This window comes from Narcine bancroftii, chromosome 12, assembly GCF_036971445.1.
Source record: "Narcine bancroftii isolate sNarBan1 chromosome 12, sNarBan1.hap1, whole genome shotgun sequence".
In the NCBI taxonomy this organism is placed as follows: domain Eukaryota; kingdom Metazoa; phylum Chordata; class Chondrichthyes; order Torpediniformes; family Narcinidae; genus Narcine; species Narcine bancroftii.
The window spans coordinates 15813735-15830026 of NC_091480.1; positions in this window are offsets into that span (position 1 = coordinate 15813735).

A 16292-nucleotide genomic window follows, 5' to 3' on the forward strand; every position below is an offset into this window, starting at 1 on the left:
TAGTGACTGTCAAGTTTTGTTTCCCCTATGCATGGAAAAGGGGGGTTATGACAACTGTTTGTCAGAAAGGATATTTCTCAGCAAGAAACTTGACAACGATTTGGGAGTTTTCCGTCACTCTGTCTCTCCCACCTCCTTTATGATTACTTTTGTTCATCAGTCAGTGCACATTTCAGCACAGAATTTCTAAGAATGAACTTTGGTCTGATTAGTAGTTATTAATAAATGTATAGTTTGAAAATTAAAAAAACATTGTCTTGGTGAATTTCTATGGCTTTTGGTCTGCTATGTAACAGGAGTGTTAAAAAAAAAAACTTGAGGAAAAATGCATGCACAAAAGAAATGTAAACAAACAGCAATACAGAAAATAAATGTTCAACAAAAGTAATGTGCAAAGTAAGAATCTGTAACAGCAGCTCCTGAAAGAACACACACAACTGGATGGGTTGAGCTCAGTGAGCAGACTCTGGTTTATTACAGGCTGCTGGGCTGCACTTATACTCCCAGCCTGGACCTGGCTGAGAACCGCGCTGGAGGGCACTGATGTCACCTGAGTGTCACATGAACCCCCAGCGTAGGCTTCTGAGCCTCGTGCTGGAAGGAAGGGAAAACCACCGACGGTACCATTTTGGCTGGCTGCCCCGCCGTGTGGCTTACAAGCAGGGTTCGTTCACTTGCCTCGTGGTGAGCCACCATACAGCCGCCCCCACCCCCAGAACCGGCGCCAATGTCCTGTTTCATCGGGCGGCCTCGCTTTTTGGGCTGTGCTATGACCACAGGCTTGGTGGGATCGAGTTGTGCTGACTTCAGCCTGTCCACGGTAACTGGTTCCTGCCTGCTGCCATTGTCTAGTGTGAACGTAGAGCCGAAACGCTGTACAACCCTGTACGGCCCTTTGTACAGTCGCTGCAGAGGTGCTGCGGTTGGGTCCCACAGAACGTAAACTTACTCCGTGGAAAGCAGTTTGCCGGGAACGTGAGACGAGCAGGTGCCATGCCTGGGCGGTGGTGGGGGTTCGAATGAGTCCAAGCGAGCCCTAAGGTGAGAAAATAGTTTGTGCTGTGACCACTGGGGATTGAGGTGTGTTGACGAACTCACCAGGTAGTGCCAGCGGCACACCGTAGACCAGCTCTGCAGATGATGCCTGCAGATCTTCCTTGGGAGCAGAGCGGATGCCCAGGAGCACCTAAGGCAATTTGTCCACCCAGTTGGGACCGGTGAGGCGGCCATGAGTGCCGACTTAAGGTGGTGGTGCAGACTTTCAACCAGTCCATTGGCCTGCGGGTGTTAGGCCATGGTGTGGTGTAGCTGGATCCCCAACCTGTTGGCAAGTTGTGCCCTGAGCACAGATGTGAACTGGGTGCCCCGATCGCTGGTGAGGTGACCTGGGATGCCAAACCAGGCAACTCAACCATGCAACAGTTCTTGGGACCAGGAGTTGGTGGAGGCATCTGGCATCAGGATCACCTCAGGCCAGCGAATGGTGCGGTCCACCATCGTAAACAGGTAATGGTTGCCCTGGGAAACTGGTAAGGGCCCGACGATATCCAAGTGAATGTGGCTGAACCGTTCCCGGATGTGCTCAAACTCCTGTACGGGCGCCCTGGTGTGCCTGTGCACCTTGGACATCTGGCAATGGGTCCATGTTCTGGTCCAGCCTGCAATCTGCTTCTGCAACCCATGCCCTATGAACTGTTCTGCCACCATCTGGACTGTGGACCTGATGGACGGATGTGAAAGGTCGTGGATGTAACAGAAGATCTGCCTGCGCCACTGCTGGGGAACCATTGGTCGCGGGGTGCCCGTGGAGATATTGCACAGGATGGTGCCTTCGTCACTCGGAGTTAGGAGGTCTCTGAACCGCAGGCCCGTGATGACAGTCTTGAAGGCCCTCGTCTCCTCGTCAGACTTCTGGTCCCAGGCGAGCTGGTCGAAGTCGAGGCCGGGCGTCAGCGTGCAGATGGCCGGTCACGAGAGTGCATCAGCAACCACATTGTCCTTCCCTGCCTTGTGCCGAATGTCGGTGATAAACTTCGACACGAAGGAGAGGTGACGCTGTTGGTGGGCAGACCAGGGATCCTTTGCCATTGCGAGTGCCTGGATGAGGGGTTTGTTGTCGGTGAAGATAGTAAAAGTCCTCCCCTCCAAAAAATAGCTGCAATGCCTCTGCCCAGTAACTTGCGGTTGAAGGCACTATACTTGCGTTCTAGTGGGCGGAGCAGGCGGCTGAAGAATGCCAGCAGCTTCCAATGTCCATTAATCTGTTGCTCCAGGACGGCACTGATGGCTGTGGCAGAGGCATCAATAGAGAGTGCCATATGCAGGTTGGTGTGTGAGTATGGTGGCCTTTGCGAGGGCATCCTTGGTGGCCTCTAATGCGGTGCAGGCTTCTGGGTTCCAAGTGAGAATTTTGTGCTTGGCTGTGATGAGCTGCGCACAGCTCCCGGGATGAAGCAGTTGTAAAAGTTAACCAGACCCGCGAACTCCTGCACCCCCTTGAGGATGTCCGGGAGTGGGAACTCCCTGATAGTGGCGACCTTCGCAGCGGTGGGCGTGGCTCCTTCAGTCGTGACCACAGGCTTGGTGGAATCGAGTTGTGCTGACTTCAGGAACTGCATGGACTCTTTCCAGAATTGGCACTTGGCTGGGTTGGCCAGCCGGGAGAAAAGGGCACGTAGCTGGACCTTGTGTTGTGTCCGGTCCTTGCTGGCGATGAGGATGTCGTCCAAATAAATAAAGACAAAATCTAAGTCCCTGCCCACAGAGTCCATGAGGTGCTGGAAGGTCTGAGCGGCATTCTTGAGCCTGAACGGCATGTACAGGAATTCGAACAAGCCAAAGGGGGGGATAATGGCCATCTTGGGTATGTCCTCGGGGTGCACCGGGATCTGGTGATAGCCATGCACCATATCAACCTTGGAGAAAATCCTAGCACTGTGCAGGTTGGCCGTAAAGTTTTAGATGTGAGGGATGGGGGTAATGGTCAGGAACTGTTGCCTCGTTGAGCCGTTGATAGTCTCTGCAGGGATTCCAGCCGCCGGAGGCTTTCGGGACCAGGTGGAGTGGCGAGGCCCACGGGCTGTCAGATCGCAGAATAATCCCCAGTTCCAACAGGTGTGAAAACTCCTCCTTCGCCACCTGGAGCTTGTTAGGCGGGAGCTGGCGTGCCTTGGCATGAACTGGTGGGCCCTGGGTGGGGATGTGGTGCAACACCCCATGGCACGGTGAGGCAGCAGAGAACTGTGGCTTGAGGAGTGTCGGGAACGTGTCCAGGATTCGCTGGAACTCTTCTCTGGGCATGCTGATCGTGGTCATCTGCGGTTGCTCCAAGTGGGAGGCGTTGAGGCGAATGGCCTGGAAGGAATGGGCATCCACCAGGTGCCTACCTTGAATGTCCACCAGAAGTCGGTGTGCGAGGAGGAAGTCTGCACCCAGGATGGCGGTCTGGAGGGATGAAACTCTGAACCTCCACGTGAAATTTTGTTGGCTTATCTGGAAGTGGACTGTCTTGTCTCCATACATCCGGATTTGGCCAGCCTGGTCATTTCCCTGGTATGAGCAGGGCTCCCCAGCGCTGGTGGTAGAAGCAGAGGCCTGGAGTGGATGGTGTGGCCTTAGTTATGCTCTTGGGGGCCCCTGCAGGGGCCGGATGCTCTACTGCAGCACTAGGGAAGGGCTTGGCATGGTCGTGCCCATGTCTCGTTACCTTCTGGACCACTGAGGCCTCTGGGAATCGTGCGAGCCATATCTTTTGGACCTTCTGGGTGACCTTCCTCGGGTCAGTGAAGCTCTCCTGGACCAGCAGTGGCTGGATGTCTCCTGACATGGGGTCAAGGAAAATGCACTCGAAGAGTGGGAGTTGGTGCGCTCACCCATGAGCGCGAGCAACTCGTCCATCTGCTCCATTGGGGACCTGTCCCCCAGGGGTCAAGCTGCAGCATCCAAGCGACATGCTGGTGTCTGGATAGTCCAAGGGATCTGGTAGGCACTCACTTGATGGTCTTGTATTTGTCTTCGGCGGGTGGGTGCTGAACGAGGTGCAGCACGCATCTGGTGGTGGCCTGGTCCAGGGCAGCGACCACATGGTAGAATTTTGTCATGTCAGACAAAATCTGGCAGAGGTGAAACTGAGCCTCCATATGGCCGAACCAGGTCTCCAGCTCCTGAACCCAGAATTAGTGGCTGATAATTTAGTTTGTACAAGTGGCTTAAATTATTATCTAATTCAATACCTAGGTATCAGATTGCTTGTGTTTGCCATTTAAATGGTGATTCTTTTTTTAAAATTTTGTATACTCTGCATTTCTCATTGACATCACTTCACTTTTATTTGTTGATCTTGTACCCCAATATTGCTCCATATTCCTTCAATTTCTTATGTTGTTCTTTTATTGATATTTTCTGGGTCTGTTAAGTATACTATGATATCATCTGCAAATAAACTGATTTTATACTCCTCCTTTATTTTCTATTTTTATCAGTTCTGCTAAAGCAAACAGTGAGGGAGATGGTGAACATCCCTGACTAGTTGACCTACTTAATTTAAATTGGTTCGATACATATCCATTTACTGTTACCTTCGCCTATGGTCCATTATATAATGCTTTAATCCAATTAATATGTTTTGCTGGTAGGTTGAACCTCTGTAATACTTTGAATAAATAATTCCATTCTACCCAAAAGACTTTTTCTGCGTCTGAAGCTACAGCCACTGTTGGCTTCTTATTTCCTTGAACTGCATGAATTAGATAACAATTTTATAGACATTATCTGTTGTTCATCTTTTCTTAAGAAATCCAGTTTGATCTTGTTTTACTATTTTTGATACAGTCGGCCAATCTGCTAATAATTTTGCTATTATCTTATAATCTGAATTAAGTAGAGATATTGGTCTATATGATGGTGTTAGTGGATCCTTCCCTGTCTTTGGTATTACTGTAATTATTGATGTCTTGCGTGAATCTGGCAAGTTTTGTGTTTCTTCCAGGAGAGGAGGAATTAATAATTCTTTAAATGTTTTATAGAATTCTATTGGGAATCCATCCTCTCCAAGTGTTTTATTGTTCAGCAGCTTTTTAAATATATACTGTACTTCCTCTATTTCAAATGGTTTTATCAGTTTGTTTTGCTCCCTTTCTTGCAATTTTGGCAGTTCAATTTTAGCTAAAACCTCTTCTATTTTATCATCTTTTCCCTCGTTCTCAGTTTGATATAATTGTTCATAAAATTTCTTAAAGTTCTCATTAATCTCCATTGGATTATATGTAATTTGTTTGTCCATTTTCCTTGATGCCAATACAGTTTTTTTTAGCTTGTTCTGTTTTAAGTTGCCAGGCCAATATTTTGTGTTTTTTCTCCTAGCTCATAATACTTTTGCTTTATTTTCATTGTTCTTCTCCACCTTGTACATTTGTAATGTTTTGTATTTTATTTTTTTGTCTTCCAATTCTCTCTTCGTTATATCATCCCTTTTTACTAGTTCCTTTTCTGTACTTACTATCTCCCTTTCCAACTGTTCTATTTCCCGATTGTAGTCCTTTTTCATCTTAGTTACATAACTTATTATCTGCCCTCTAATGAAGGCTTTCATTGCATCTCATAATATAAATTTGTCTTTCACTGATTCCGTATTTATTTCAAAGTACATTTTAATTTGGCGTTCAATAAATTCTCTAAAATCCTGCCTTTTAAGTAGCATGGAGTTTAACCTCCAACTATATGTTCTTGGTGGGATGTCCTCCAGTTCTATTGCTAACAACAGGGGTGAATGATCAGATGGCAATCTAGCTTTATACTCAGTTTTTCTAACTCTCCCTTGAATATGGGCCGACAACAAAAACATATCAATCTTTGAGTATGTTTTATGCCTACTCGAATAATATGAGTATTCCTTCTCCCTTGGGTGCTGCCTCCTCCATATATCCATAAGTTTCATTTCCTGTATTGATTTAATCATAAATTTGACCACTTTATTCTTTTTGCTAGTCTTTTGTCCAGTTTTATCCAACATTGGATCAAATTCTTTTAATCCCTTTTGTCTCCCATTCTCTAAAGGAAAGGTTATCTATTGTAAAAGGGAGTAACTTGTTTTGCGTCAATATTAGTTTTGGCAATTGATAATTTGTTTTATTTCTTTCTACATGAATCTTCTTCCAAATATTGAGTAGATGATGTAATACTGGAGAACTTCTACGTTGTACCAATTTTTCATCCCATTTATATAATATGTGTTCAGGTATCTTTTCCCCTATTTTATCTAATTCTAACCTAGTCCAATCTGGCTTTTCCCTTGTTTGATAAAAATCTGATGGGTATCTTAATTGTGTGGCTCTGTAATAATTTTTAAAGTTTGGCAGTTGTAAGCTTCCTTGTTTATACCATTCTGTTAATTTATCTAGTGCTATCCTCGATTTCCCCCCTTTCCATAAAAATTTCCTTATTATTTTCTTTAACTCCTTGAATTTCTGTCAGTTGTATTGGCAATGCCTGAAATAGGTATAATATCCTTGGAAAAATGTTCATTTTAATACAGTTTATCCTTCCTGTTAGTGGTAAATCTTTCCAATGCTCTAAATCGTCCTGTAATTTTTTCATTAGTGGATAATAATTGAGTTTATATAGTTGGCCGAGATTTTTGTTTATTTGTACACCTAGGTATCTTATTGCTTGCATTTGCCATCTAAATGGTGATTCCTTCTTAAATTTTGAGAAATCCGCATTATTCATAGGCATTGCTTCACTTTTATTTACGTTGATCTTGTAACCCGACACTTCTCCATATTCCTTCAATTTCTTATATAATTCTTTTATTGATAGTTCTGGTTCTGTTAAGTATATTATAACATCATCCGCAAATAAACTGATTTTATATTCCTTGTCTTTTATTTTTTATCCCTTTTATTATTTTATGTCCTTGTCAATTCTGCTAGTGGTTCTATAGCTAACGCAAACAATAAAGGTGATAGTGGGCATCCCTGCCGTGTTGACCTGCTTAAGTTGAATTGCTTTGATACATGTCCATTTACTGTCACTTTCGCTAATGGTCCCTTATATAATGCTTTAATCCAATTAATATACTTCTCCGGTAAACTGAATTTTTGCAATACTTTGAACAAATAATTCCATTCTACTCTGTCAAAGGCCTTCTCTGCGTCTAAAGCAACTGCTACTGTTGGTGCTTTATTCCCTTCTACTGCATGAATTAAGTTAATAAATTTACAAATATTGTCTGTTGTGCGTCTTTTTTTGATAAATCCAGTTTGGTCTAGATTTACCATTTTCGGTACATACTCTGCTAATCTGTTTGCTAATAGTTTAGCTATTATCTTATAATCTGTGTTAAGTAAAGATATTGGTCTATATGACACTGGTGTGAGTGGATCTTTCCCTTGCTTTAGTATTACTGTAATTATTGCTGTTTTACATGAATCTGGTAAGCTTTGTGTTTTATCAATCTGGTTGATTACTTCCAGGAGGGGCGGAATTAATAAGTCTTTAAATGTTTTATAAAATTCTATTGGGAATCCATCCTCTCCTGGTGTCTTATTATTTGGTAATTTTTTTATTATCTCTTGTATTTCTACTATTCCAAATGGCTCTGTTAATTTATTTTGTTCCTCTATTTGTAGTTTTGGTAGTTCAATTTTAGTTAGAAATTCATCTATTTTGCCGCCTTTCCCTTAGTTTTCAGTTCGGTATAATTGTTCATAGAATTCTCTAAAGTTTTCCTTAATTTCTTTTGGATTATATGTAATTTGTTTGTCTTTTTTCCTTGATGCCAATACCATTTTCTTAGCTTGTTCTGTCTTAAGCTGCCATGCTAGGATTTTGTGCGTTTTTTCACCTAGTTCATAATATTTGTTTTGTCTTCATTATATTCTTCTCCACCTTATATGTTTGTAGTGTTTCATATTTTATTTTTTTATCCGCCAATTCTCTTTTAGTTGTATCTTCCTTCATTGCTAATTCTTTTTCTATATTTACTATTTCCCTTTCCAACTGCTCTGTTTCCTGATTATAGTCCTTCTTCATCTTGGTTACATAACTTATTATTTGCCCTCTGATGAATGCTTTCATTGCGTCCCATAGTATAAACTTATCTTTCACTGATTCCGTATTTATTTCAAAATACATTTTAATTTGTTTTTCAATAAATTCTCTAAAATCCTGCCTTTTAAGTAACATGGGGTTTAATCTCCATCTATACATTCTTGGAGGGATGTCCTCTAACTTTACTGTCAATATTAAGGGTGAATGGTCTGATAGTATTCTAGCTTTATATTCTGTTTTTTTTTACTCTATCTTGCATACGAGCTGATAACAAAAATAGGTCTATTCTTGAGTATGTTTTATGTCTAGCCAAGTAATATGAATACTCCTTTTCCTTTGGGTGTTGTTTCCTCCATATATCCAAAAGTTGCATTTCTTCCATCGATTTAATTATAAATTTGGTTACTTTGTTCTTTCTCTTAATTTTTTTCCCAGTTTTGTCCATATTTGAATCCAAATTCAGGTTGAAATCCCCTCCTATTAATATGTTCCCTTGCGTATCTGCTATCTTCAAAAAGATACCTTGCATAAACTTTTGATCTTCTTCGTTAGGTGAATATACATTGAGTAGATTCCAAAACTCCGAATATATCTGACATTTTATCATTACATATCTCCCTGCTGGATCTATTATTTCCTCTTCTATTTTAAATGGCACATTTTTACTAATTAATATAGCTACTCCTCTTGCTTTTGAATTATACGATGCTGCTGTTACGTGCCCTACCCAATCTCTCTTTAATTTCTTGTGCTCCAATTCTGTTAAATGTGTTTCTTGCACAAATGCTATATCAATTTTTTCTTTTTTCAGTAAATTTAGCAGTTTCTTCCTTTTAATTTGGTTATGTATTCCATTAATATTTAAAGTCATATAGTTCAATGTAGCCATTTTATACTTTGTTTATCTTCCCTTTCCGTTTTTCGATCATTACCTTTCCTTCTTATCCATTTCTGTTTTCTTGTTTTGAACCCTTTATAAGACAACATTCCTAAAACATCAAACATTTTCCTTATTCTCCTATTTAAAACTTCTTTAGCCCCAATCCCCCCTTCCCCTCCTGAGTTGTCCTTTATCCCTTGTTGGACAACCACATCTCCCCTCTCCATTTGGATTTGCGAATTCACTCGCAAGCGTCAGCTGATTTTGCAGTGACCGTAACTCCTCCCCACCCAGCCCCCCCAGAAAAGATTTCACTTTTCATTTGTAACAAAGGCCACTCTTTTAATTTCCTCCTTATTCCCTCTATTCCATTTCCTTCCCTTATTAATTCTTGTCTAAACTATCTATATTTTCCTCTAAATACAGATACATTCATGTATGCACATTATACATATACACACATATACCTCTTTACCCACATACATATAAATTGTGGTCATTTTTACTCTTATTACATGTCTTCATCTCTCTTTGTTTTGTAGTTGTTCTGCAAATTTCCTTGCTTCCTCTGGATCCGAGAATAGTTTTTTTCCATAAGATCGTTTTTGATGTATTGAACTCCTTCCTCCTCTTCAGGAGTCCAAAACTTACGTGTCTTTTTAGTTCGCAGTCTTTTGTACTCTCGTTACACGTCTTCATCTCTGTCTATTTTGTAATTGTTCTGCAAATTTTCGTGCTTCCTCTGGATCTGAGAATAGTCTGTTTTGCTGTCCTGGAATAAATATTTTCAATACCGCTGGATGCTTTAGTATAAATTTATACCCTTTCTTCCATAAAATCGCCTTTGCTGTATTGAACTCCTTTCTCTTCTTCAGGAGTTCAAAACTTATATCTGGATAAATGAAGATTTTTTGCCCTTGTACTCCAGTGGCTTGTTGCCCTCTCTTACTTTTTCCATTGTTTTCTCCAGTACCTTTTCTCTTGTAGTATATCTTAGGAATTTTACTAAAATAGATCTTGGCTTTTGTTGTGGTTGTGGTTTAAAGGCCAATGCTCTATGTGCCCTTTCTATTTCCATTTCTTGCTGTAGTTCTGGATATCCTAGGATCCTAGGGATCCAATCTTTTATAAACTCTCTCATATTCTTGCCTTCTTCATCTTCCTTAAGGCCCACTATCTTAATGTTATTTCTTCTGTTATAATTTTCCATTATATCTATTTTCTGAGCTAAGTTCTTGTGTCTCTTTAACTTTTTTATTAGATTCCTCTAATTTCTTTTTTAAGTCTTCTACCTCCATTTCTACTGCTGCTTGTCGTTCTTCCACCTTGTCCATTTTTTTTTCCCATTTCTGATAAGGTTATATCTATTTTATTCATTTTCTCTTCTGTATTGTTTATTCTTCTTCTTAAATCATTAAATTCTTGCGCTTGCCATTCTTTAAATGACTCCATGTATTCTTTAATAAGAGAAAGTATATCCTTTGTCTTGCCTTTCCCTCCTTCTATTTCACTGTACTCTTCCTCTTCCTCTTCTTCCTCTGGGTTGGCCATCTGTTGTTTCTTTGTTGTCCTTTTCTTCTCTTCTTTCTTGTTTTCGTTGTCTTCTATATTCTCCTCTTGCTGCAGGTGCTCTGCAGCTGTCATTGCCGGCTGTGGAGATCGACTCCCCAGCTGGTCACCCCTCCCGTCGGTGTGTTTTTTTGCATGCGCGGTTGCGCACTTTTTCTCGGCTCAGCGAGCCATTTTTGTAGTCCACTTTCTACCGACCTGACGGAGCGGGTTTCTCTCTCCACCGCGGGCCTCTTCGAACAGGTAAGGCCTTCTCCTTCTTCTTCCGTTGTCTTCTCTTCCTCTCTTCTTACCGTTGGTTTTGATTTTTCTTTTTTCGTCGCCATCTTCTTTCCACCTTTATACTCGCTTTACTTTAATTCTTATTTTTGTGCCTTTGTGTTTTCCTTTGTTTTTTCCGACTTTTCTGGAGAGGGCTGGAGTTCACCGTCCGGCCACTACTCCATCACGTGACTCCTTCCATTGGATCCAAATTAAGGTTAAAATCCCATCCTATCAATATATTTTCCTGTGTATCTACAATCTTCAAAAAAAATCTTGCATGAACTTTTGAACCTCTTAATTAGGTGCATATATTGATCAAATTCTAAAATTCTGAACATATTTGACATTTTATCATTAAATAAAGATGATAGATCCCTGCTGGATCTATTATTTCCTTCTCTATTTTGATTGGTACATTTTTATTAATTAATATAACTACACCTTTAGCTTTTGAATTATATGATGTTGCTTCTCCGTGCCCTACCCAGTCTCTCTTTAATTTATTATGTTTCACTTCCATTAGATGCGTTTCCTGCACAAATGCTATGTCTATTTTTTATTTTTTTCAGAAAATTAATAGCCTTTTTCGTTTAATTTGGTTATGTATTCTATTAATATTTATAGTCATATAGTTCAACATGGCCATCTCGTATCCTGTTTACACCTCATTTCTGCTTCCTCACCTCCACCATTCCCCTTTTCCCCATTTTCATCTGTTTTCCCTTTTTGAACTCAATGTATGACAACACATTTAAAACATAAAATACTTCAACTCCCACATCTAATATTCCCTTAACCCCAAATGTCCCCCCCCCCCCTCTTTGAGTTGCCCCTTATCCCTTGTCAGGCAACAACAACTCCCCTCTCCATTTGGATTGCGAACCCACTCGCAAGCGTCAACTGATTTCGCAGTGAAATTTATTGGTTATTCTCTCCCACCCAACCCCCTCCAGAAAATACTTTTTTCTTCACATATAACAAAGCTCACCTTTTTTTCCCCTTACTTCCTTTCTTCCCTTTTCTTTCCCTTCTTTAGTTCTTGTATATACATTATTTTTACATCTTTATATGTATTTTATCGCCGTTCTTCATTCTTGTTACATCTCTCCTTCTGTCCTGCAGGCATTCTGCAAATTCTCATGCTTCCTCCGGATCTGAGAACAGTCTGTTTTGCTCCCCAGGTATAAATATTTTAAGCACAGCTGGATATCTTAACATAAATTTATAACCTTTTTTTTTTCCATAGGATCGATTTTGCTGTATTAAACTCCTTCCTCTTCTTTAAGAGTTCAAAACTTATGTCTGGGTAAAAACATTTTTTGACCCTTGTGTTCCAATGGTTTTTTGTCTTCTCTAATTTTATTCCTTGCCCGCTCCAGTATATTTTCTCTTGTCGTATATCTCAAAATTTTTTACTAAAACTGATCTTGGTTTTTTGTGTGTCTGTGATTTCGGAGCTAGTGTTCTGTGTGCCCTTTCTATTTCCATTCCTTCTTGTATTTCTGTCATTCCCAGGATCTTTGCGATACCGTTCTTTTGTAAATTCTTTCATATCTGTGCCTTCTTCATCTTCCTTTAGGCCCATTATCTTTGTTGTTTCGCCTACTATAATTTTCCATCATATCAATTTTCTGAGCGAACAACTCTTGTGTCTCTAACTTTTTTGTCACTTTCTTCCAATTTTCTTCTTGTCATTCACTTCCATTTCTACAACTGTTTCTCATTCTTCCACATTTTCTAATCTTTTCCCTATTTCTGTCACGACCAGCTCTATTCTACTCACTTTTTCTTCTGTACTTTTCATTTCTTTTTATTTCACTAAATTCTAATGTCAACCATTTTTTAATGATCTCATTTGTTCTTGAAATTTTTAAAATCTATATTCTGTCCATCTATTTTACCTTCTATTTCTCTATGCAAATATTGATTTTCTTCCTCTTCTGTGTCTACTCCTGGGTTTGTGTCATCATCTTCTCTTCCTTGTATCTGTCTTTCTTTTGATTTTCCTGATGAGTTGCTTGTCTCACTTTGCTGGGCTTCTTCTTGCTTGGCTTCTTGCTGTTGGTCCTCTTCTTCTGGGCCTCATCTGTTGGGCCCCCTCCTGCTGCTTTTCTTTCCTTTCACTCCCTTTCCTGTCATTTTCCTCTTCAGCTGAGAGCCCTGATGTCGGGCATCCCTCAGCTGGTCGCGTTGTATTTGCCCGCTCCTCAGCTGGGCCCCACTCCTGTCGGTGTTCTTTTCCTTAGTGAGCACACTGTGCACCTTTGTTTGACTCAAAGAGCCATTTTTGCAGTCCAGTGGTCGGGGAGGTCGCGACACTGCGGGGTCGTCACCAACCTTGGAGAACGGGCTCTCTTCTCCATGACAGCTCCCTGTTTCTTCATGCAGATAAGGCCTTCTCCTTTCTCTTCCGGCATCTTTTCTTCTTTCTCGTTGTTTTTACTTTTTACTTCTTGGGTGCCATTTTCTTTCTTTTCTCTACAACTTTATCTTTGTTGTGTTTTGTATTTCTTGAACTTTGTATTTTCACTTTGTTTCTTCTTTTCTGGAGAGGGCTGGTATTCTCCTACCGGCCACTACTCCATCACGTGACTCCTCCCTGAACCCAGAATTCAGGCAGTTTCATGGCTATAGCGCTGATCCCAGGCTCGTTCATGATGGGGTCACCAATTGTAGCGGCAGCTACACTGCACCTGAAAGAACACACACAACCAGACTGGTTGAGCTCAGTGAGCAGACTCTGGTTTATTGTAGGCTGCTGGGCTGCACTTGTATTCCCAGCCCGGACCTGGCTGAGAACCGTGCTGGAGGGCGCTGACGTCTCCTGATCATCTCGTGATCCCCCAGCGTGGGCTTCTGAGCCCCATGCTTGGAGGAAGGGAAAATCCCTGATGGTGCCAATTTGGCCAGCTGCCCCACCGCATGGCTTACAAGCAGGAACGGTTTGCCTGCCTAATGGTGAGCTGCCACAAATCCTTAAATAAGTCTATTTGTTGTTTAGGAGTCTGATGGTAGAGGGGAAGCAACATGGTGGTATGAGTCTTATGGCACGTATACCTCTTTCCTGCTGCCAGCTGTGAGGACAGAGCATATCTTCTGTGATATGGATCCTTGATGATTGCTAATGCTCTCTGACAGCAGCGTCCCATGTGGATTTTCTTGATGCTGTGGAGAGTTTTGCTTGTGATGTACTGGGCTGTATGCCCTACCTTTTTGTAGAGCTTTGCACTTGGAGCTATTGGTGCCCCTACACCAGGTTGTGATGCAGTTGGTCAGCACACTTATTACTACACTTCTGTGGAAGTTCATCAAGTTTTTCCATGTCCTACTGAACATCTGCAAACTCCTGAGAAAGTGGAGGTGCTGATGTGCTTCCTTCATTAGGGGATGGGACAGGTGACAGAAGTTGTGTAGGGGAATATTTTGGGTCCAGTGATCATAATGCCATTAGTTTCAAGTTAATTATGGAAAAGGATTGGTCTGACCTTTGGGTTGAGATTCTAAATTGGAGAAATGCCAATTTTGAGGAAATGAGAGGATTTACAATGTGGATTAGAATGTTGTTTTCAGGTAGGAGGACTGTTCAAAGGTAAAATTTTGAGTACCTGTCATGATTAAAAGCAAAGTTAGCAGGCATAGGAAACCTTGAGTTTTTGAAGGATTTTTGGGATCTGGTTTGTAAGAAGAGAGATGTATTGCAGATATAGGCAATATGGAGCAAATGCAGTACTTAAGGAGTATTTTATAGATATAGATTCTAAGGGTTTCTACAGGTATATTAAGAGTAAAAGGATAATGAGGGATAAAATTAGTCCTCTTGAAAAGAGTGGTTGGCTTACTATAGGCTAGTGAGCCTGATGTCAGTGGTAGGTAAATTATTGGAAGATGTTCTAAGAGACTGGCTATACAATTATTTGGATAGCCAGAAACTGATTAAGAATAGTCAACATGGCTTTGTGTGTAGTAGGTCATGTTTAACCAATCTTACTTTTTTTAAGATTCCCAGGAAAGTTGAAGGAAAGACTGTGGATATTGTCTACATGGGCTTTAGTAAGGCCTTTGACAAGGTCCTGTATGGGAGGTTAGTCATGAATATTTAGACATTAGGTATTCATGGTGAAGTAGTGAACTGGATTCAACAATGGTTGGAAGGAAGAAGCCAGAGAGTAGTGGTGGATAATTGCTTGTCAGATTGGAAGCCTGTGAGTAGTTGTGTCCCTCGGGACCTTTGTCATCTATATCAATGATTTGGATGATAAACAACAATGTGGTAAATTGGATCAGTAATTTTGCAGATGAAGGTGTTGTGGACAGCAAAGGTTTTTATAGAAACACAGATACAGGAATAGGCCATTTGGCCCTTCAAGCCTACACCACCATTCAATATGATCATGCCTGATCAGTATCTGGTTCCTGCCTTCTCCCCATACCTCTTGATCCCCTTAGCTACAAGGGCCAAATCTAACTTCCTCTTAAATATTAATAAGGAACCAGCCTATTTCCTGTGGCAAAGGATTCCACAGATCCTCCACCCTCTGAGAGAAGACATTTTTCCTCATCTTAATCCTTTATATATTAAAAAAAAAACTTCCCCCTTATCCTTAAACTGTGACCCCCTGGTTCTGGTTTTTCCCCAGCATTGGAAACAACCTACTTGCGTCTAATCTGTCTAAACCCTAAGGATTTTGTTTGTATAGGATTCCCCCACTCAATCTTCTAAATTCCAGAGAATACAAGCCGAGTCTTTCCAACCTTTCTTCATATGCAAGTCCTTCCATCCCTGGTATCGGTCTAGTGAATCTTCTCTGCACCCACTCCATGGCGAGGATGTCATTCCTCAGATAAGGAGACCAAAACTGCACGCAGTAGACCAGATGTAGTCTCACCCAGGCCCTGTACAGCTGTAGTAGGATCTCTGTACTCCTGTACTCAATTCCTATTGCTATGAACGCCAACATCCCATTCGCCCTCCTCACTGCCTGCTGCACCTGCATGCCCACTTTCAATGTCTGATGCACAGCAGCACTCAAGTCTCTCTGCATCTCCCCTTTTCCTAAACAGATACCATTTAGATAATAGTTGCCTTTCCTGTTCTTACCTCCAAAGTGGATAATCTCACATTTATCCACATTACAACCTCCAGGGTGAGTTGGTGATGAAGGTAAATGCAATGTTGGCATTTCTATATAGAAGAGTAGGAGAAAACAGCAAGACCAGGGGTGTGATGTTGAGGCTTTATAAATATACTGTTTTGGGCTCCTTATTTTAAAAGATGTGCTGGCATTAGAGAGGGTTTAGAGGGTTTACAAGAATGATTCCTGAAATGAAGGGATTAACATATGAGGAACACTTTATGGTTCTTAGACTGAACTCCTTGGAGTTCTGAAGAATGAGGGCTTCCTCATAGAAGAATTTCAGATGTTGAAAGGCCTGGACAGAGTAGATGTGGCAAAATTATTTCCATGGTAAAGAGTTGAGGATAAGAGGGCACAACTTTAGGATTGGAGTGTGCCCATTTAAAACTCAGGTG